Genomic DNA, 21,634 nt, shown 5'->3' with positions numbered 1-21,634 from the left:
TCAGATATCATGAGGTTGGGCTCAAACTTGATCTTCCCTTATTGAGACTTTGGGTCACTGCCTTACGTAATGACTATCATTGTGTCTTTTGCTACTCTACAAAACAGGTTTAATCTGTAACCATGGCCAGATTGAGCTGTTTGGGGTTAACATTAGCTGTCTGGCCCATGTTGACTCCCCTAAAGGACAGTGCACAAATGCCCCAGAGTACTACCTGATTCCAGGTTTTCTGAGTGTCATTTAGATTGATGTACAGTCATTTCATTAAACACCACTTTGTTTAGGATTATACACCATGTGAGCATGATATAGGTTAAAATATTTAAGATTTTAGAACTAGTTTGTGGCTCCTTCACAAGATAACACCACAAGATTACATAAACCTAGCAACCTGCTTGACTCCTCCTGCTAAAATCGAATACCTTCATCGAACATCATTTAGAGATATGTTAGATGTATATGTGATGAACAGAGGCATGTGTTTGTGGTAAAAATAGGACTTCAGGGTGGCTGAAGATGGAGGATGAAGCTGATATTTAATAATCAAGCCTGTTCAGAGTCGTCCAAGATGCAACATCCAACTGAGATTTAGTCAAAGTCAATAGAATAATAATACTCTGCATTAACCTGGTACATTGCTTCCATTGTTTGGATTTGACAGAAATGATGACAGAAAAAGAGAAAGAAATACAATCTGGCTCATGCTAGAAAAAGCTGTTGAACACTGACATCAGTTCAGTGTTTAAAACACACACTGTGAAATCTCCAACAACCTCCTCTTTTTCAAAGGTGGCTGCTGCTGGTTTAGCTGTTATTTCTGGCAGAATGACTGACTAGTAGGCACTTCTCTCTCTGAAACTCCTGAGACTGGAAATGCAAGTGGGCACAGTCATGTCCACTTGTAGTCTGTCCTCCTCCAAACAGAGCTGGCTCTGTTTGGAGGCTGGTGCTCCCAGGCTCTTCAGCCCTGAGAGCAGCAGGCCTGCTGTGCCCCTCTCATACTCCCACACACCACTTCCTCCTCCATCCCTTCCTCTTTTTGGCCATCAGCAGGCTGAGTCAGTGCGGCAGGTGGATCTCTCACCCTGGCCACACTAACACAAACCACATTTCATCCAGAGGGTGCAGCCACTTCTAACTTTTTTTTAGTAACTGAAATGTTTGGTTTGAATCTGAGAAGCTTAATGTGACAGAAATGCTGAATTTACACTGTTTTCTGTAGCAACAGTGTGCTAATGCTGATAAAGACTGCCTTAGAATAATATGAACACTTTATATAATAACTAAATATTAATTTTCAGTTTTCTTAAGGATGCTTGCTGAACTATTTGTCAAAACAAAACCAGTAACAAAATAACTGGAGACAACAACAGAAAAAACACTCAAAAAATTAAATAATAAGGTAAGAATAAAACAGCACCTGAACAGAAAACTACAATGACGCTGAAAGCACTGTACAAACACAATTTCCTATATTTTAGCGAATAAGTGCATGGATTTGTTTGAAATTATTTTCTAACATTTGCTTTCGCCTATTATCTGAACTATACAGTACAGCATCACCTCCCACTACGCTGCTTTCTGCAAAGCTCACTCGCACACTGTGGTTGCTTTCTCCCACCAGAAGGGTTACGAAACACAGCAGTGCAATGCCACTTGCCAAATCTCTTGTTGTTCTCTCTCTCTCTTGGAGTAATCTTCACCCGTCGGTGTATCTGGATAATTATTTTATTGCAACATTTATGAAGGTAGTCACTGTTGCCTTTAAAGTTTTAGATTATAGTGCCCCCTCACCCCATAATGGGTTTGTGTAGACATTTCAGGGGTCAACAAGGTCCCCAATCCAGCACCTCATGTGGCCCAAGATATGGCTGCACTGTGCTCTTTGGCCTTCATGCGCAAAGCAGCGATACTGGAGGACTTGCGATCAGGGTCCATGTTCAGGTCGTACGTGTTGATGCCTGTAGCCATGCCAGAATGCCCTCCAAACAGGCTGCCCATGTGAGCCTGTCCCACATGACCTCCAGGGCTCTGCATGCTCAGAAAATCAGACATCCCACTGGCAGAGTGGGGGTGAGGTGTCATACACTGGGTCACAGTGTCACAGGGCACAACACAGCCCGGCACGGGAGATGCTGCGCTGCTGCCACCGATCCAAGAAGGGTTCTGAATCTGAAATATTGATGGGAAATCAACATTGTTAAAGAGAATTCATGCACTGGCTTCTCTAAGACACACTGTTTTTTTAGTCCAATTAACTACAAATTATGTATAAACTAGATTATCGCTGACAATAACTAAGATTTTAAAAGTGATTTCCTGCCTCTCAGGCCACCAGTTTGCTTTGGCTTTAGTCCACAAGGAAAATAAAAAGCCAATGAACATCACGTGTTTATGCTTATGTTTTACTGAATTTCAAAAACAGTAAGCTGGAAAAAAAAGATTTTGTATATAGTTATATAGAAGTGGTTGGAAAATCCAACATGAAAGGCAAACATTAGGGAGCATCAGACCCTTTTCAGGAAAAAACTGTCGGCTCTTGCTTCCTATTTAGGGTACACAGATGACAGTGGTATCGATCTTCTCATCTAACTTTCAGCAAAAATCTGAATCAGTCTGTTTCTATTCATAGACATATAACAATCATATTTGTATTGTAACTGCATTACCATACCATAAGCACAATTGTCTTTGACAAACAAAATGGAAGCTATTAAAAGGTCGTTGTAATGAACGTGAGAAACTTTCCTTTCCTAGGCATTAAGAAATAACTTAAACTTGGAAGGCAGGAGTCAAAGTAAAAATGTAAATACTGAATGACAATCAACCTTCTCTCCTAGGAGTCACATTTGAGTTGAGAAAAATAGAAGATTTGGAGTTAATGGGCTAAAATATGTCAAACCTGCATTGAAGTACTCATTCTGTACCTGTGCGTAGTTCTCAGGACGCGTCAGGAGAGGCAGCTCATAAGCTGTTGAGAAATGTGTTCGGACCTGCTGCATCTGACCAAAACGCTCTCTTTTCCTCCATTTTGCCCTTCGATTCTGAAACCACACCTGCAGAGAGAAAATAATATGTAGGACTGTCATAAAGCCGGCAGGAACGTAAATGTTTTGTGTGTTTTTGTCTGAGAGAACGAGGGATCTGATCTTTCATCATGGTCTCGGGCCAAGGTGAGTTGAGAATTTAAAAAAAGGAGTGCAGTGACTTTAACACTTAAACCTTTGACATGTTTCCCCCAAATTTGAAGTACACAGAAAAATGCACAGTGTTTTTCAGACAGAAGGTAAATACCGTTATAATGTTTTTGAACATTAAAGCAATTCTTACCTTTCTGGCATGTCGCACAGCACAACATTTGAACATGAACAACTCTGCGTGCCCCCCAAAGTCCCACCCTCTTCCCCCTGCCTGACCTCTGGATTCAGACCGAATAAAATGATTGGTCAGACTTTTATTAAAAATATATGAGAATTTAATATTTTGGAAGTTCAACACCTGGTGGATTTCTTGTAAATGTAAATGTGCCATACATTATAAGCAGCATTTTAAGATTACAAAAGAACAGCGTGAAAAAGGCTAGAAAGGTACAAATTGCTTTAAAGTGTGTAAACATGTTCTAGTAGAAACCCACAATACGAATATGAGCCTGAAAATTAGCATAATATGGAACCTTTAAGTGTCAATTTTCAGTGCACAGATAAACACAATTGTGAGGCAGCGCAATATACGTAGATGTACGTCTGTGCAGGCTGAGCTGAAAGCAAGAAAACTGGAAATTTGAGGGGGGAAAAAGAGAAAATAGCCTTTGTAAACAGTGTGCTGCAACCTTCACTTCACTGAGGTCGTCAAAACAAAATGTAAACAGATCTTGTCCCTCTCACCTTTGCTTATTTGTTGTCTGACGAGAGTGCTGCTATTTCTCATCACTTAAGTTTCCTTTAATCATCTTTGACATCTAAATCGGATGATGTTGTTTATTGAAAGCATTATTGTGTTTGAATTACCATCAGCGTGTGTGGAAGTGATCTAAATACTCTTGAAGCCTGACATGCTTTTCATCAAATGTCAAAATGTAAAGGTTTGTTATACATTTCTTGACTATCCGATTGCTTCTCCCTGACTGGACTAATTCTCACGCAAAGTTAGCAACAAACTCTGACTTGTCCCTGATATGATTTCTCTTATTTCATGTATCCGCTCTCATTCATCTGAAGAGGCATAATGGGAAATTGAAAAGTGAGATGGGATTATATCTGGCGTTTGTTTGCATTTTCCTTTTAATTTCCTGAAACTGAAAGCTCCTGGCTTTGAGATGCTGTCTACTCCTAAATTAAAGAAGCACACAGACTAGAGGACGTAATCCTTCTCTCCTGATGATTTCATACATCTTCCTCTGTCAGTCAAGATTCACAAGCCTGTACAAGATCACTATGTTTCTCTAAATAAATGTTGTTCTATGATTATAAGAGATGAAATATGTTTGTATCTCTACGGCGTCACCAACAGCTCTCATCTCACTGTCTGCTGTGGGCCCAGTCTGTTGGCTATTAAACGGAGAGAACATATTTTTGTGTTGCACACACTGCATCGTGACAGTAATTGGTAAAGACTATGACAGCTTAAGTAGCTGGTGGACTTTCAATGAGTCTTTATTTATGTTACAGCTCCAGAGAGAAAGACTAGAGAAATGCCAAACTGGCCCCAGCAGGAGAGCTGTATGGAGCTGAAAACACTTTGAAGTGAGAGACCGGCTCAGAGGATTGATAACCCGCCTCTGCTGTCACTCATGTCAGCTTCCCTACCAAAGTAAAAAGAAATCCAAGGCTGAGCCTGGCTTCGGTTTTCCAACACCCCCAAAGCACAAATGATATAATGGAAACACCTCTGACCAGTGTTGTTGTTCATTAAATGTAAGTTTGTTCTATTTTCCCCCAGAATCGTCCACCACATAATTTCTTATTTCTCATGTTGAATAAAGGTAAGGGCAGGACACCAGTGGAATGATATATTATGTATATTTATGTACATATATATATATATGTAAGTATATACAGTATATATACTGTATTGTGCAATTTGAATTTGATTTTCTTTGCTAACTGGTGATGTGCTGTAGGAAGACCCTATAACTATATTTACTATCTAAATTATATAATATTGTGATTTGTCAAGTCTTGTTCAAATATTATGCATTTCATCTCAGTTCTTAAAGGGGGCATATTATGCTCATTTTCATGTTTGTGCTTTTTATTGTGAGTTTCTACTAGAACATGTTTACATGCTTTAATGTAAAAAAAAACACAACATATTTCATTTAATATCTGTCTGAATATATCTTTTATTCAGCCTCTGTCTGAAATGCTCCATTTCAGTGCCTGTCTCTTTAAGACCCCTTCCCGATTGGACAGAATTTCTGTATCTTCTGCACTGTAGCGGCATTTTCTACCTGTATAGTTGTGACATCACATTTGTACAGAGGTCAAATATTTGTTTTGTGAAAATGGTCTTTGCGATGATTCCTCACTCTTCTCAAAATGTTTTTTTATGTATTTCTATGGTGACAAAATATAATTGACAGCTTTAGTATTTCTGCAAGTTAGACTGAAGGAACTATTGACTCCTTGCTAATTCATCGGATCAGGTTTTCCTGCGGTTTCATCTTCTGTCAACAGTTTGGATCTATGAACTCACATGGACACCCGTGTTTGCCCGCTGAACTCCATATGTCAGATGCCGTTTCGGCTCTCTGAGCTCTCTGGCCTAACAGAATGGCAAATCTGAGAAATGTGATGTTGTTGAAACCCCGACCCTTGACCCCTGACCCTCCCATGTATCTGTAGTGCATATGACTCTGATCTGAGCTTACTTTCTCCCTTTGAAATCCAGAGACTGAAAAAGCAAACAACTCCAGACCCTAACGTTTTTCAACTTAACGTTGCTCTTTGGTGTGAGAACCATCAGACAATGCGGTGTAATATCACCCTCCTTAGAATTACACTCTCATACTTAAGACATTTTTAGCAGGCCTTTTACTTGTAAATAAAAATACGATAAACTTTTCAGCAGCAGTTCAGTTTTTTTTTCACATTTCTTTCACTCCAGACTCAGAATTCATGAGCTGTAAGTCCTTTTGCGTGTGAATGACTTGAATAGAGTACAGAGCCCTGTTCTCTGAGTGACTGGGCATCTCGTGTCTTTTATCTTTTTTAACTTGAGTGTTTAAGAGGGCCGCTGGGAGAGCCGAAGGCTGTAAAGCTGCATCCAACTGAAAGCAGGCAGGGCTGTGATAGTATGAGCAGCAGAGCAGCATACCTCCAGAGCCTTGGGGTTGAGTTATAGCCCTGCGGCTGCACAGACTTCCTGTGTTTCACTGCAAAGCTTTTCTGGTCACTGTTCCCACTTGTCATTTAAAAGATTGCTTTTAATTGACCTCTTATCTCATAAAAAAATGTATATTTTTGCATTATTTTTGCAACTAGAATACCTCATATGCCTAAAAAAATCCTCAAATTTCAGATATGACTTGAAATGTCAGTCACTAACTTGCTCAAAGCTCGTGGGAAGGATTTCACACCTACCCTGGACGCCACAGCGGGGACACATTCTTGTCTGAACAGGATGTTAATGAAAGAAAAATACAGAAAATCCAGGGGCTTTGGGGGTCTGTGGTGCACACGTACGCACACACATAAACCCACACATACACCACACACATGAACAGAAATGGAGGTATTTTTCTTTGTTAACCAATGTTGGAATGCGTTACAGCAGTCGTGATCGGATTGAATGTAAACTAGGTCACTAGAAGGGTTTCAGTCGGAGAGATGCGGTACACTTCAGGCTCGACTAACACCAGCAGAAACTGAACTCGCAGAATTCAGGAACTCAAAACAGCTCAGGTACAAAGAAAAAAGAACACTGAGACGATCCCATCGACTCACAGCACAGTCAAACAAGTCTCTTCGTATGCTGATGAAAGTCTGCTCTCCTAAAACTGCACATATGAGGCCCAGGCATCTCCAACCTCAGCCCCGTGGGCCCCCTGGCCTCTGTGAGCTCCCACTCCCCCACTCTCTCTCTCTGTCTCTCTCTCTCTCCCCCCTTCGACTCCCACATTACCAGATAAATCTCTCATGTTGTTCTGTGAGTGACGTTATCTCTTCAGAGCTGCAGATGTTGAAGGATCCATGAGGTTGTGTTGTTAAAACTTCCTTTGGTCTGCTGTCACAAAGACCTCTTTTTTAAAATTTTATTGATAGGACAGACATGTTGTGAATTGTAACTTTTTAAAATTATCCTCAGTGTGTGATTTAGTAATCTGATTAATTGTTTTTGGTTTGTATTTTATTTTGTGTTGCTTTTTTTGTTTTGCTTAATTAGCTGCAAAGGAGAATCCCCTAAACACAGCTGTTGCATTACCTGCACACGGGCTTCAGTCAGGTCAGTCCTCAGTGCCAGCTGCTCCCGGGCGTAAACGTCAGGATAGTGCGTTTTCTGGAAAACCTTCTCCAGCTCTTCCAGCTGGTAGCTTGTAAAGGTTGTGCGGTTGCGCCTTTTCTTGCCCTTGTTGCTTTCGGCGCCATCCCCCTTGTCCAGAGGGCTTGACAAATCTGTGCCTGGTGGCCTATCGGAGGCCGCCTTCACGCCCTGATCCTTCACAGCCAGGTAGCTGGGGTCCATTCCAGGTGGGTCAGAGTCCGGTGCCAAATCAGAGTCTGTCAGACCTGAACTGTCTTTACCTGCAGAAACAGAAAGAAGGGCTTTATGTTTTTTGATATGATTTTATCAGGATTGAAAGGATGGAGTCAAAGCAGATCTTTGTGAATGTGTTCCCCTGTAACTGAAGATGAACGTGAAAATAAAGACGTGCATGTAATGCGTTAAATTCTACAGCTACTCATGATTCGAGATTTAGGCTTCAATGCAGACTCAACTGATTTAAGCCATGTGTTTGCATGCATTCTTCACATGAATAAGACAATAAAGGGAAAGCTGTTAATATCGAGACTTCAAAGATCCCCAACTCTTTTTGGTGCCTCATTCACAATATTGAAACAAAATACGGACTGTAATTCACAAAATGTGAATGCATAAGTGGCTGCTATTCTGGAGATTGACACTGTGGTCTTTTTTTAACCTTTTCCAGAATGATCTTATGAGATTTAAAGAATGGGCTTTGTCATAAATTAGATATGTAAGTGATAATACCCGATGAGATGTCCATTATCAGGAAAAAAGGGACTCGCATCGGATGGTTCTGGCCTCCCCATCATCCATTAATTCCTTTTAAGACACCCCCGCTGGCATTGTCCCTTAATTAATCACCATATTGCTCATTTTTGGTAGTACTTTCAATAGCAAACATTTTTATTGAGGCTTTATTCTACTCATCTCTACTGTTCGGTCGCTTGCCTCTGGCAGTATATTCACAGCTCGTGATTTATTCGTGGGATCAGCATAATAATTCATGGGGTCTGATGGGGTGGAACAAAGGAATTTCTCGCTCTTTGTGAGGAAATTCTGTGACAGTTGTGAAATCTATTGGCGAGCGGTGCTGAGTGTGTGTGTGTGTGTGTGTGTGTGTGTGTGTGTTTGTGTGTGTGTGTGTGTGTGTGTGTGTGTGTGTGTGTGTGTGTGTGTGTGTGTGTGCGTGTGTCAATTTGTTTGTCTGTATCTGCCTGCATAATGGATGGCCTGGATCACTGGCTGCTTACAGGATCCAGTTGTAGTTCGTAGATCATTCTCTGATGTGCTTGGGAACAGACACCCTGGCCCATAATTTGAGACTGACAGAAAGTTGCAGTTTTTTTTATCGCTAGTCCTCCCCAACCCCCTGCCCCCTCTGCTTGAAGACACGCACACACACACACACACACACACACACACACACACACACACACACACACACACACACACACACACACCAAACTCAGTCCTGCATTTAGTTGACGTCTGTCATGTGGCTGCAAAGTCACCTGGCAGCAAGACTGTCACAATTTGCAGAGAAACAATTTCTAGCCACGCAAAAAAAGAGAAAGCCCCATCTTTGTACTCTCTCGTTCTCACACACACACACACACACACACACACACACACACACACACACACACACACACACACACACACACACATTTGCTTTCTTCACGACTGCAGCTTAACTGTAAAACCTCAGGCAGCTCTCTGATCATAAATTTCCACAGCCGTGTCTTTGCCAGCGTTCTTGTCTAAACTGGCAGCTCTTTTCTCCCTGCTGCTGCCCTTCCCCGAACTATCCCGTTCATACACACATCTTTGGATTAATACACATCCACATGGAGGAGGATGTAATAGCTGAAAGTGTTTGGTTCCAGGCTTCTTAATGAGAGCTCTTTCTCTCTGGCTCAGTCTAGTGGCAACTCACAGCTCTGCACCTTCCTCTGCTCCTTAGACACCCTCTGAGGTGAGGTTATTTTCAGGATCGAGGACGCAGCCGCTCATCTGCCCATCCAACCATTTGTCAGGTTAGAGGAAGGAGGTGTGCACATTCATGTGAGCTCCTCACAGCACACCCAGTGACCCGCAACTCACAGCCATGTTGGGTAATGTGCTGCAAGGTGAGGTGAATGGATATCCTGTCATAGACTCTCTATTACAGACACATGCACAAAAGTTATTAAGTTAGCCTTTTAAGTGCATCTTTTTCATCCTAGACAGAAAAGTGATGAACTATAGTACCGAGGTGTAGACTCGAGGATGTTTGAAAATGCCAAAAGGTTGTTGGATTTCTCCATTAGACAAAGATTAAAACTATATATTTTCCCAAACATCCCTCTATTTTTCTGTACACATTTTGCTATTATTTTTAATTTTATAAAAAATTTTTGCTATAATTTAGGAGAACTTTTATTTCACTTCAATTTATTTTCAATATTTGACCTTTGACCTTCTTTCCTTTTAAGGTATGCATGCAGAGACCCAGCCTGAGTGAATGCGTAATGATGTTATTTTGTTTTACTAACGTATGAAAGCTCCAATTTTTGTTTCGCAGATTTGTTTTTTAGCTCATTGCTTAAATATTAATGTATGAGTTGTATGTGTATGGTTGAAATGCAATTTTCTTCATCATAAAATACATAGACTTCCTCTGGTGGATGTTGTTTTTCAAACATACTGATGGCAGAATAGTTTATATTGAACTCTAAGGACACTCATTTCATTTTATGGATTTATTGAGGAGTCAGGAGTATCACATCAAATCTAATGGCCAAAGCAGAGTTTGCTTGAATGATTTTGAAACAGTGCCAATATACTGAAACCAAAATTATATTTGGTAATAGTTACAATACTTCATTAATATATAGACAGTACAAAGAGTACAAATCTATGTCAGTTTTCAGTACTTGACAGTTTTTGATATGCTACAAACACATTTCAGTCTATACCACAATAGCATTGATTTTTGATGTCCAGGTGGAGTAATGGCTCACAGCTTACGTTTTTATTCACTTCAATCGAAGCCATGCTGAGGAGAGCTGAGCATGCAGAAGCCCCTTGCCAAATAAAGTAGTTATTTTTTATTTTTATCTTAGCCAAGAAGAAGAGCATAAAACCTGTCTTAATAGCCTGCTTTCTACAGCACTAGATTGAAGAACCAGATGTTTCAGCTGTGAAAGAATGAGCACTGTGGCTCTGGTTCATGATGATGTTTGCCCTACAGTGCTGGAAACGGACTCTGAGGAGCCGTGTTTTGGTGGCAGACTGCTCGCTGAGGGTCTAACACTCGAAACATTGCCTCGCTGTCCATGACTAACATCCTGTTGGGCCTGAAGGGAACAAATGTGTTTACTCTCTAGTTATTTCATCATATTTCGCTGGCTGGCACCCGCAGACGATCCCCAAGAGGCAAGAGCTGTCAGGCTGTTTGAAATCATGAGGCCTCTCTTGATCAAAGGCCATTGTTTATATCTCATGTCGCTGATGTTTTTTTGGCAGGATCTGGATATTGTGACAATCTCCTGCTTGTTATCCATAAGATCTGCTGTAGCTGTGAGGCTCTTCAATAGTCAATGCCCAAGGTGAACAGCGGTGGGCCCTCCTGCAGGGTGCACCACATGTATGAAGAACATAGAAAGGGCCTTATTCCAAACAATGCCTGCCAGGATATAATCTCTATGGAGGGAGGCAGGAAGGAGTGACTATGAAAACCATACGTTGCATCAAAATGTTCTGTCTCAACGTGTAAACAACAGGCTCTTCCCTCTATTTCCACAAAAAAACTGAGAAACACCTGCACTATTGCACATACTGTGCTGTCATTTGTCCTGACAATAATCCAGTAAACCAACCAAAATGGCTGTTCTTTTTTCTTCTTTTCAGAAGAATATGCCATGCAAAAGTTTGGAGTTGCAACCACAGAATGTTCTATTTTCACTGCAGTGGGTCCAGCAGGCTGCATCTGTTCCATTTACCGCGCTACAGAGAGCAGAGTCTGCAGCTCTGTGTGGTGAGCCCAGAGAAGAGAAAGACACAGAAAGTTCTTTGAAACAGGCTTAGCAGTAACTTGCAGTTTAGCTTGTGAATATTTCCACCTGACTACAGAACTACACATACTAACTCCACAGTTTTGTTTTACAACAAAGTGTGTCACTGTTTGCACTAAGGATTGATTTTATATATCCACTGCAGATTAAAATTAGATTGATTGATTCTTAAATACTATTTTTTATTGCTCAGAATTTGATAGAATATCCGCTGTGGCTTTACCACTGCTGTACTAGCATGTTTTTTTTTTAACCTTTATGTTGTGAAAAAAGAAGTAAGCAAATTTCGGGAACACTTTCGAATACCTCCGAGTAATCGGTGTTAACCTGGCACTTGGTGACCAGGTTACTTAATTGTTGGACACACCCTATTTTTCTCGCAGCTCTCCTGGTTACTTGGCAAGATGGCGAGCTGCTCTAAGGTGACTGAAACCCTGAGACAGTAGGTTGGCCAGATGAAGGCCAAAGGGATGACCCTCTCAGCCATTGCAAGAGAGGTTGGGTGTTCCAAGTCTGTGATTTCAAGAATATTCAAACTTTACAAGGACAGATTAATTTAAGGCCGGTCGTCCACGTAAAACAAGTGCATGAGAGGATAGGATTGTACAAAGACTCTCAATGGGGAATCAGTTCAACACTGCTGCTGGAGTTGCTTTCCAGTTCAGGGCTGAACAGGGCAATAATCTCTCTGCACTAAGTTTCTCGTCGATTAAGACAATTTGGACTGAAAGCCCTATATGCAGTGACCAAACCTCTCATCAGCAGACATAATAAGAAGGTTAGAGTTGCCTTTGCTGAGGAGCATGTTGTGTGGACAGAGGAGAACTGGTTCAGAGTGACTTCAGTGATGAGAGTATGTTTAATTTATTTGGGTCTAATGGGAAACATGTTTGGCGTAGGACTGGGGAAAGACTGAACCCAAAGTGTCTAAAGAACTCAGTTAAATTTGGAGAAGGAAGTGTCAGAATCCAGGTCGCAACCACATAGAGAATCTCAAATCTCTATTTTAGCAACAATGTAATAGCTGAGTAACCACTACAGTTACCAAACTGTGGAAGAGACTGCAAGAAGAATGGACCAACATCAAACCAGAGCAGTGTGAGAAACTAGCGATGTCCAGGGGGCACAGATGTGCTGAAGTCATTCAAAGCAAGGCCTCTTCACTTCCTATTCATTTTTGAATCCTACAGCCCTAAGAAAACATTGTTTTAATATTACTGTTCTCTAATGTTGCTCTTTTTTTGTCACAAAATAAAGGTTTTTGTTGAAGTGCCTTGGTTATTTTAGAAAACATGCTAGTACAGCAGTGGTATAGCCACAGCAGATATTGTATCAAATAATGAACAACAAAAAAATAACAGAATAAATTAAGAATTAATACTTTGTTCTCTAATTAAGATATCCACGATATATATATATATATATATATATTGTGAGGTACTTCCTGTGTGGACATCAGCGCCAAAGTGACGTCCTTGTGGGTCAGACGGCTATTATTCACAGTTTAAAAATGAAGGAGCAACATCAAAGTGTAATTTAACTGGCTGTTAAGCGACAGGGCACCTTCACTGCCTCTTTATTGACTGGGACGACTGGGGTCAGCTCACAGTGTTAAGGGGAAACACAATAAATTACACTCCACACGGCGACTGGGAGAGATTAACAACATGTAGCTCAAACTGAAAAAGAAAAATATCCGATGCAGGGGGAAAAGGTAAACAGTAGACAAAGAAAAAAGAAGTGAAGAGATGGAAAAGGGAAAGAGAAAGTACAGTTTGTCTAGCTAAATGCAGAGAACAGAGGAAAGGAAATGCGTTAGCAAAGTGTTTATTTGTACATGTTTCTGGGGTTTGTTTTACTGATTTAGACTATGGATTGGGATTTAACATGAAGATTTGAACAGTGGATAACTCTTAAGTCTTTCTTGGCTGCAAAGACAGAGGCTGGCTCAGACACTGAAAATGTGTGGGCTGCAAGCCAAGGTAAGAATATGATACATTCAATATATGAAGTTATTTATGACTCCATAAAGAGACTCATCACAAATGACAAGCCAACTGGAGATCAGCGGTGGAATGTAAATAAGTGCATTTACTCAAAAGGTACTTCTACTAGTTCTTTTATTTTACTTTATGCCTCAAACCCACAACATTTAAGAGGGAAATATTGTACTTTTATCTGAGAGCTACATAGTCACTTTGCTAATTAGAATGGAAATCAAGACTGATTCATTGATTTATATTAATAAGATGTATAAAGTATTTAAATGTGGCTTTATCTTAACCCACTAAAACATCAAAATGCTGTTTACACATTAAAGCATCCTTAGAAATAGTCCAATAGAATAATTATAAGACTGGTCCCTTTCAACTCATCTCTGCATTTCAAATGCTTCCCCAATGTTCACCTGCGAGTTTCTGACTGTTTGTCTGTTGTTTGGTGCTGAACAGGTGGAAAACAACACTATGAGAGCAGTAAAAGTGAACCACATACAGTGAAGTTGTGGGCTGCAGAGCTAAACAATGAGCTGAAACTCACAAATTCGAGGGGAGTTTCAGATTCAGGTGATAATTCACTGCAGGTTCATTACTCTGAGCAACCGCTTTGTCATTTGATACACTGTTATTGTAAAAAAAAAAAAAAAAAAAAAATCTGCTTTAAGTAAAGGATCTTAAAATGTATTCCAGCACATGCAGATGCAGTCAAAGTTTCTCTGACCCTGTGTTCTTGAAATCCAATCTTGTCTCTTTTGGAAGTACAAATAACACGACTATGAATAGCTTTGCACTATACTTGCTTGGTGTGGTGTCAGGTGCATTCATCAAAAACATTTGGGGACAATATATACACACACACACACACACACACACACCTTAGAGACAACTGCTGTGCTTTGGAAACAGTCAGTGTGGCCAAACAGACAGAACTTTGGCACATTTACTTTTTTGTGTTTTCTTAACAAAGTTTTCTTTTGTGACTGTGTGATAGGTAGCTATCACTTTGAAATTCAACTCGGCTGACTGAGCAGAGCGATGATCCATCTCTGCAGGCTGTGCAAAATTCACAGACGGTGAAAAGAAAAAACATCCATAGAGCCTAAGACTGATAAATCACCTCTTATGTGCTCTTTGCCCCCCCTCCTTGTGTCTCTCTCCCTCCCAACTGCTCTCTTCCAAATGTTTCTCTCAGACTTTGGAGCAAAACAGAATTTCCTTCATTTTATGTTTTTGTTGTCTGATCGAAGGAGAACATTCCACCCGAGTGAGAAAAAACTCACTAGAGTACATTTTTGTGTGCACGCACATAAAATGAAAAATACTTTGCTGGGAAACTCACTTAACAGCATGCAGGGTCACTGTTTCCAGTTTCAAGGTCCAAAGAACACAAAGAACACAAAAGACACAAATCCTAACAATGTGCCCCGCAACAATACTGCAATCACATCTCACTATGTGTCAGGTTCATAGAAATGATTGTGTAACAGCAGAAGTTTTCACTCACCAAAAGATAAGCCATAGAAATATAGATTTGTTTAAGACATTGAGACAAATAAACAACTACAGGCAAAACATACGTATTAATTTAAGCATATTTTAGGCCTGCCAGTGCATTTATGCTGCATATTATAAACACCAGGTGCTGTCAGTATCACATAAAGAATATTGTACAAAATAACAAAATGTAAGAAAGCAAAATTTGCATTTCTACTGTATTTATATCTGTTTCAAATAACAATTACCTTCAATATTAACACCTTTGTTTTCCTACAAATCAGAAATTAGTTTGTATCCTATCTTTATGCTAGTTTTTGATACATCTGTCAAGCCACATGACTGTACACAAGGAGGTCACACCTTGAAACTCCTTCAGTGTGTGACCTCAAAAAGGTCGGCCATTTATTGTTGAGATTATACAAATTAAATTGGCCTTACAAGGACAATGTTGTATCGTAAGTGAGTGCAGCGAAAAAAGTCACCTTATACTATACCAACATACACCAGATAAAAAACAACAGAATCTCTAATCTGCAGTCCTCCACGGCCAGTTCTGTGTCAGTGTTCAATTTACATGAAGCGGTGGCAAAGAGACCAAAGGAAGCCCTGGACTGCATGAGGCTTTTTGCCCTGCTGCTCTCACTTGGCCATGCAAACTGAGCCTAATGTAAATTGCCCTGCCAAACTTAAAGCTAAATGGTAAAATGATCCTGAGTCCTTGTCACCTCCACTCATGTCATTGACTTGCTGAAGTGTAACTCAGTTGTTGGGGCTGCATGACTGGTTCCCATTACTCCCTGCTCGAACAAATCTGCGTAGACAGACGGCCATTACGAGATGGTTGTGCCAGGTTAAAGATGGCGAGGGAACGAAAAAGGCAGGGGAACGAAGTGACGGAATCTCACAATGTCGGTCCTGCTGGAGATAACTGTCATGAACTGTTGAGACTTGCAACATAATATGCCTTTTTTAAAAAACAAATGAAACTGCAGCCTTTTATGTCTTAAAATTACACCAGCAGTGTGTTAAGATGTCATTACCCCGCAAAACCAGTGGCTGTAAAAAAAAAAGTAAAAGTGATAAAAGGCACCACCATAATAAGGCTTACAATTCAACACCAATGCAACAACAAAGTAACTTTGTCTTTTTGGTGTAGTTAAATGTTTACTATGTAAAACTGGACCCCAAATGTTGCAATGTGCTTGACTTTGACACCGGAGAGTTTAAAATAGGGGGTTTCAAATGGATTTTCTCTGCTGTGTGCGTGCAGGGAAACTTGTCCTGCTCTCCAAACAGACGAGAGCAGAAAAACCGAGCTAAAGGTCAGCGCCCTTAGACACTGAGGGCGGACATGGACACATCAAAAGAAGGAAGTGTGTTGTCTCTGAATCATAAAGACATGTAGGTGGCTGCTTTAAGACTCTGAAGTGACTGATTCAATCACCCTCAGAGCCCTATTTTTTTCAATCTCTATGTAGTCATATATACCTATAACTTGTCTCTACACTTTATTTGAGTATTTCCTTCTACATTTTAGTAAGGAATACTGTACTTTACACTTTTTTTTATATTTATTTGATAGCTGGGACTTCACAGATGAAGATTTTAAATGCAAAAGATAAGATCATCTTATCAAATATGTCTGATTCTATAAACAACTCACTCTTATATTAACATTAAATGCGACTAATATCAATATAATACTGAATATTGCCTTCTTCCATTTTACTGATCATATTTCTGTACAGGTAAGTAGTAAAAATGTTAAACGCAGGACTTGTACTTGTATTAAAGTAGTTTTTCATTGTTGTATTGCTATTTGTATTACTTCTTCCGCTATTTATTTTTTATTTTGTCATTATCGCTACCTGCTTATATTTAGAACAAACAATGTTGTTGTTTTTTTTGTCTTATTGAGTCTGCTATTAGCCCTGTCCGTGCTTTGATTTCATGAAACATGATCCGCAATATGTTGAGAAGAAACAATATCAATGTTTTGGTAGTGACTCCAATGTATGTCAGTGTTTATTAGACAGACATGCTGTTTTTTCCATTGTTCTAAAATGTCTCAGTTATAGATTCAGACAGCCCTGAGACCAGTCATCACATCACCTTTGACTGAATGGATCAAGCCACAAATTACAACAACAAAGCCATTCTCTGACAACTTGAAGCTACCCCGCCATTGTGTAAAATACAGGTTTGATTAAAGAAATGACTCAGGGAGTAAAATACACCAGCATTTTCCAATAAACACATCGGGAATCATTTATCTTTTCTTTTTTTTCTCCAAAGCTGGTAAGTTCAGCATATTTTACTGCTACCTCCAATTTATGTCCAGTCAGTCAGTCAGTGGTGAAGAAGTCAGTTCAAAGATGAGTTAACTACAATCTTCAGTCTGTGGTTTTCACAAGGAAAACAGCCACCATTGACAGTGAATTTCGATCTTTTAAATACTCTTTGAATCGTTTACATATTTAAAGATATATAGGTCTATGAGATAAAGCTTATAAAGCTATCTCATTCCAAGTCTGAGGGGTTAAAGGAGGTTGGTCTCTGAGGCCAAGTTCCCGTGAGCAGGAAAATAAATACAAACATAGAAGTTTGACATCTGAGTCGCATTAATGCCAGATCTTCTTGTCTATGAGCGCCGGGATGTTTTTTTCCTGCCTTGTGAATCCGGTCATTATATTTAAGTCCCCGTGTTGTAAAAAAAAAAAATACTTCCTGCATGTTTTCTAGTAAACCTGGCAACCTGTTAAAATGCGACCCGGATGAAAACAAATAAACAAAACTTCCCCAAAAAGTCGATAAAGAAAATGAAATGTTATGTGTTTTAACTAACTCGCCCCTCCATGCGCATCTGCGGCAAACCGCTCCAGGTTGCGCGTAATATAATAGTAATACAAATCCTTTAAAAATGTAGGAACTGGAGATGGGGTTTTTTTTCAGTTTAAAAATAATTCGTTTGCTTACTGTCTTTCTTCGTGGTTTGGGCTAAAATAACAGTTAACTCGCAGCCTAATAACTGCGGTTTATTTACAACATAATATAACGTTTTTATTTCCTCTCGATTTACCGGAAATGTCAAAGTTAATAGCTAATAAAAACTTAACAGCCATTATATAAAAAAAATTGAGCTGAGCTTTTGAAAATTGATCCGTTCCTGACATTTTGGAGCTGTAAAGGCTTTTTTTCTGCAGGCCGATTTCCAGAAACTGTCAAAACATCTTTAAACTACTTCCACTAAACATTTCAGTGTAACACTGATGGACAAGCAGCTCGAGTCAATCAAAGAAAAATGAGTGAGGGCTTCATGCGTAAAAGTGATTTTTGGCCTTCCATTATCATTGCTATTGCTATTATTAATATTATTATTATTATTATTTGTTTTATTATTAGTAATGGAATTGTTATTTTGATTATCATTATTATTATTATAACTTTAAAAAAAAAACAATAGACATGATGATCAGGCTTGTTCATCTTTCATTTTTACGCACAGCAGTTTGACTCTTGAGTCATCCCGAGAATTTGTTTTTTGTCTCCTTATTTCTGTCGCTTTATTCTTTATTAGTTCAAAACTTAAATGATTCAAATATCAGATGTCATGCTTTCAAATATTTCTAGTTTTCTGTGTGTGTGTGTGTGTGTGTGTGTGTGTGTGTGTGTGCGTGTGTGTGTGTGTGTGTGTGTGTGTGTGTGTGTGTGTGTGCGTGTGTGTGTGTGTGTGTGTGTGAGTTTGTGTTCTCGTTTATGAGCACGCAGGGTTGCAGCTGAGGGCAAAAAACAGCTGAATTCAGTTTGTCCACGTATTATTTTACCCGAAAACATCGAATGCCTCTTTTTGTGTGACAAATGTGAGCACTGCAGTTTTCATGATCATGTGTGTTTCCGATTAGGAGAAAAAAACGTTTTCTTGTGGGTAAAACACACGAATTAATGCTGCTTCAAAGTGACCGCCTGCCTAACCAGGGTCAAAGTTTTATTTACACCCTCATCATTCACCCATTACAGTAGCATCCCCACGCAATTAAATCTAATTGGAGCCAATCAGGCAGAGCAATGAACTGAAAATATGATCAGTTTGGAGCTCACTATTTGTGCCATCTGAAAACCTGTTAATTCAATTGTCCGACTCAGCTCCAATATTAAGGATTGTAATGCAGATTATCGCATTAAATGCGCCCTAATTTAATTTTGATGGCCAAAGGGACAATTTGATAGTCGGGAAGATTATGCCTCTTCTTAACTGTGTTACGCACATAACTGCTGGGCCGCGTCGTTACGAGCTGACATGTCCTGGAAGGAAAAGTTTGCTGATGTGTTTTACGCACGAAGGATATTTTCCATCTTACCGGAGACAAGAAGAAGAAGAAGAAAAAACAATGATTTATTTTTCTCAAAGCAGCAAACCCGTTGAAATAGTTTTGCACTTGTAATTTTTATCAGTCAGAATGTAAAAGAGACGGGATTCGGGATCACAGTACCTCAGTTCTGTCAGTTCGCTCACGGAACCACGATGGCCAGTTTACGCTAATGTGCCATTAATTGCGATCAAAACCTCCAAACCGTTTACGTTATATCTGCGGGTTTGTGGAAACAAGTGGAGTAACAATGAGTGACGACGCTGATGGTTAAAATGATCTGCACAGGTAAGCTTTAGAAAACAGTAATCAGACCAAAATACCGCTAGGAGACACTGAATAACTTAAGTGGCGTTATAAAAAAACATTTCTGCTGCATATTTCCGTGACAATATCTCTCCTTTATGATAAAATCAACTTAACAAATTCAAATTTTGGACTGTGGGGAGGTTTTTGACTTGGGAAGCCTCACCTCGCACAGTGGACGCATAACTCAGTCTTGTTAAAGTAGTTTTCCCCCACTCACCATAGCATGGGATGAGCGCTCCGTTGTGTCCGCTCTCCTGGTGCAGTTTGCCCTCCTCGGGGGGTGTTTTGCAAGAGGACCTCTGCATGAAGAGGTGGTATTTGCTGAAAGTGCCTTGCCCAGCTGCGGCGGCATCCAATGACTGGCACTCCTGCTGGAAGGGGCTCCGGGACTTTTCTCCGTAAGCCTGACCTTTGTTGGGCAGGAAGGCAGTTGGGCTGTATTTGGTGTCAGTGGCCGGGAATGTCCTAAAGTGGTCCGTCTGCGCTGCAGAGGGGCTATAATATGAATCCATGGATGTCATATCGCTGTATGAAACGCAGGTCTCGGCGTTCATACCTAAAAAACAGTGAAGAGAAGAAAAAAGACCAAACTCACTCACACTCTCTCTCTCTCTCTCTCTCTCTCTCTCTCTCTCTCTCTCTCTCTCTCTCTCTCAGACACCCCCTCCTCTCCCTCAACCTCACACAGATGAACACACACGCACACACACACACACACGCACACACACAGACACAGACACACAAACACACATGCATGCATGCAGAGGCTGCAGCGCACACCAGACCGCAGCTGGGTTTGGTTATAACACGATTCAGATCTTTTCCAGGAACCACTGTCGTTGACCAAACACTCCAAACTCCCCCTCAGGTTTGAGCAGAGTTACACAAACCCGTCTTTCCTCAGAGGATGGGACCCAGATCTCCTGGCTTCACGACCTCTCCTGAGTGATTATGCCAATGACATGAACGAGTTAGGTCGCTTTTTAGCAGAAAAAAAGGAAAAAAGTTTGAAAAAATAGGGGTGGGGGGGGGGGGCTTAACACATGACATTAATGCAATTTGGATATGAATATAGCCTATGAGTGATGGCACTGGGGCGGAGAGGGCACAATTTTACGCTTCATTCGCAATGGTTCATCAAGGGCCAATCATCCATACTCAGCCGATTGTGTTCCTACAGCCAACTCCGGCTTCTAAATCAAACCGGGGTTCAGAGCATTTTAATGTCTTATTTATCACTTGGAACTAATTTAGGTCACTTGCATCCTAATTATTTATGTCTACCATAAATAAACATTTTCATCTTAAAACATTAAAACTGGCAGATCCAATGCCTTTTTATTCTCTCGTGATTTTAGGATAAAGAAATAGACAAAACAGGCTTATTATTATTGTTTTTTGCCACAGATTACCTCATTTAAATTATGTGAATTATGTGTCAATTTTGTTTTTTTTTACCACTTTGTTTGATAAATACAACTGCACTGTCTACACATATTTCACGATTCAAATTTCAAATCGTGCTTGAGCTACACATACTCTTTGTGAGATGAGAGGATCATTATTATTTTACAGAGGGTTCATCCGTATGTCACCTTTAGTGAGGTATTTGTTCTGTTTTCCTCCGTGCCGCCACTGAATAAAGGGGTTTAGAGCCTTCACATCGTGCAGACTGGAAAAGTGCAGCTCCCTATAACGAAAAGTCACCGTAATTCCTCTGTGGACAACATTACAGTCCAGTCCGCGGCAGGTTTGTTTACAGCCGATGATAACAATGGCAGTATTTTATCGCTTATTGCAGAACTGCAATTACTTGAGATTTGTCGTTTGCTGTGTGCTTTTTGTTTTGTTTTGTTTTTTTTACAATTTCCACGTGTATTTGTTGAATCACCCACATTTAAGGATCAAACATATTTTCTTTTGTAAGAGCATCCTGTAGGAG

At 40.1% G+C, this 21,634-nt stretch overlaps 1 pseudogene across 1 annotated transcript; it reads right to left on the bottom strand.

Moving 5' to 3' along the window:
• Nucleotides 1-1,851: 1,851 nt before the first annotated feature.
• Nucleotides 1,852-20,246, bottom strand: LOC310949990 (homeobox protein aristaless-like 4; annotated as a pseudogene). Its single transcript has 3 exons — nt 19,910-20,246; nt 2,928-3,056; nt 1,852-2,172 (listed from the first exon to the last, which is right to left on the bottom strand). The product of its transcript is annotated as a homeobox protein aristaless-like 4 (transcript).
• Nucleotides 20,247-21,634: the final 1,388 nt, after the last annotated feature.

The sequence above is a fragment of the Echiichthys vipera genome (genome assembly GCF_963691815.1).
Source record: "Echiichthys vipera genome assembly, chromosome: 1".
NCBI lineage: Eukaryota > Metazoa > Chordata > Actinopteri > Perciformes > Trachinidae > Echiichthys > Echiichthys vipera.
Note: the sequence above shows the minus strand (reverse complement) of the source record. Positions and strands in the feature narration are given on the sequence as shown.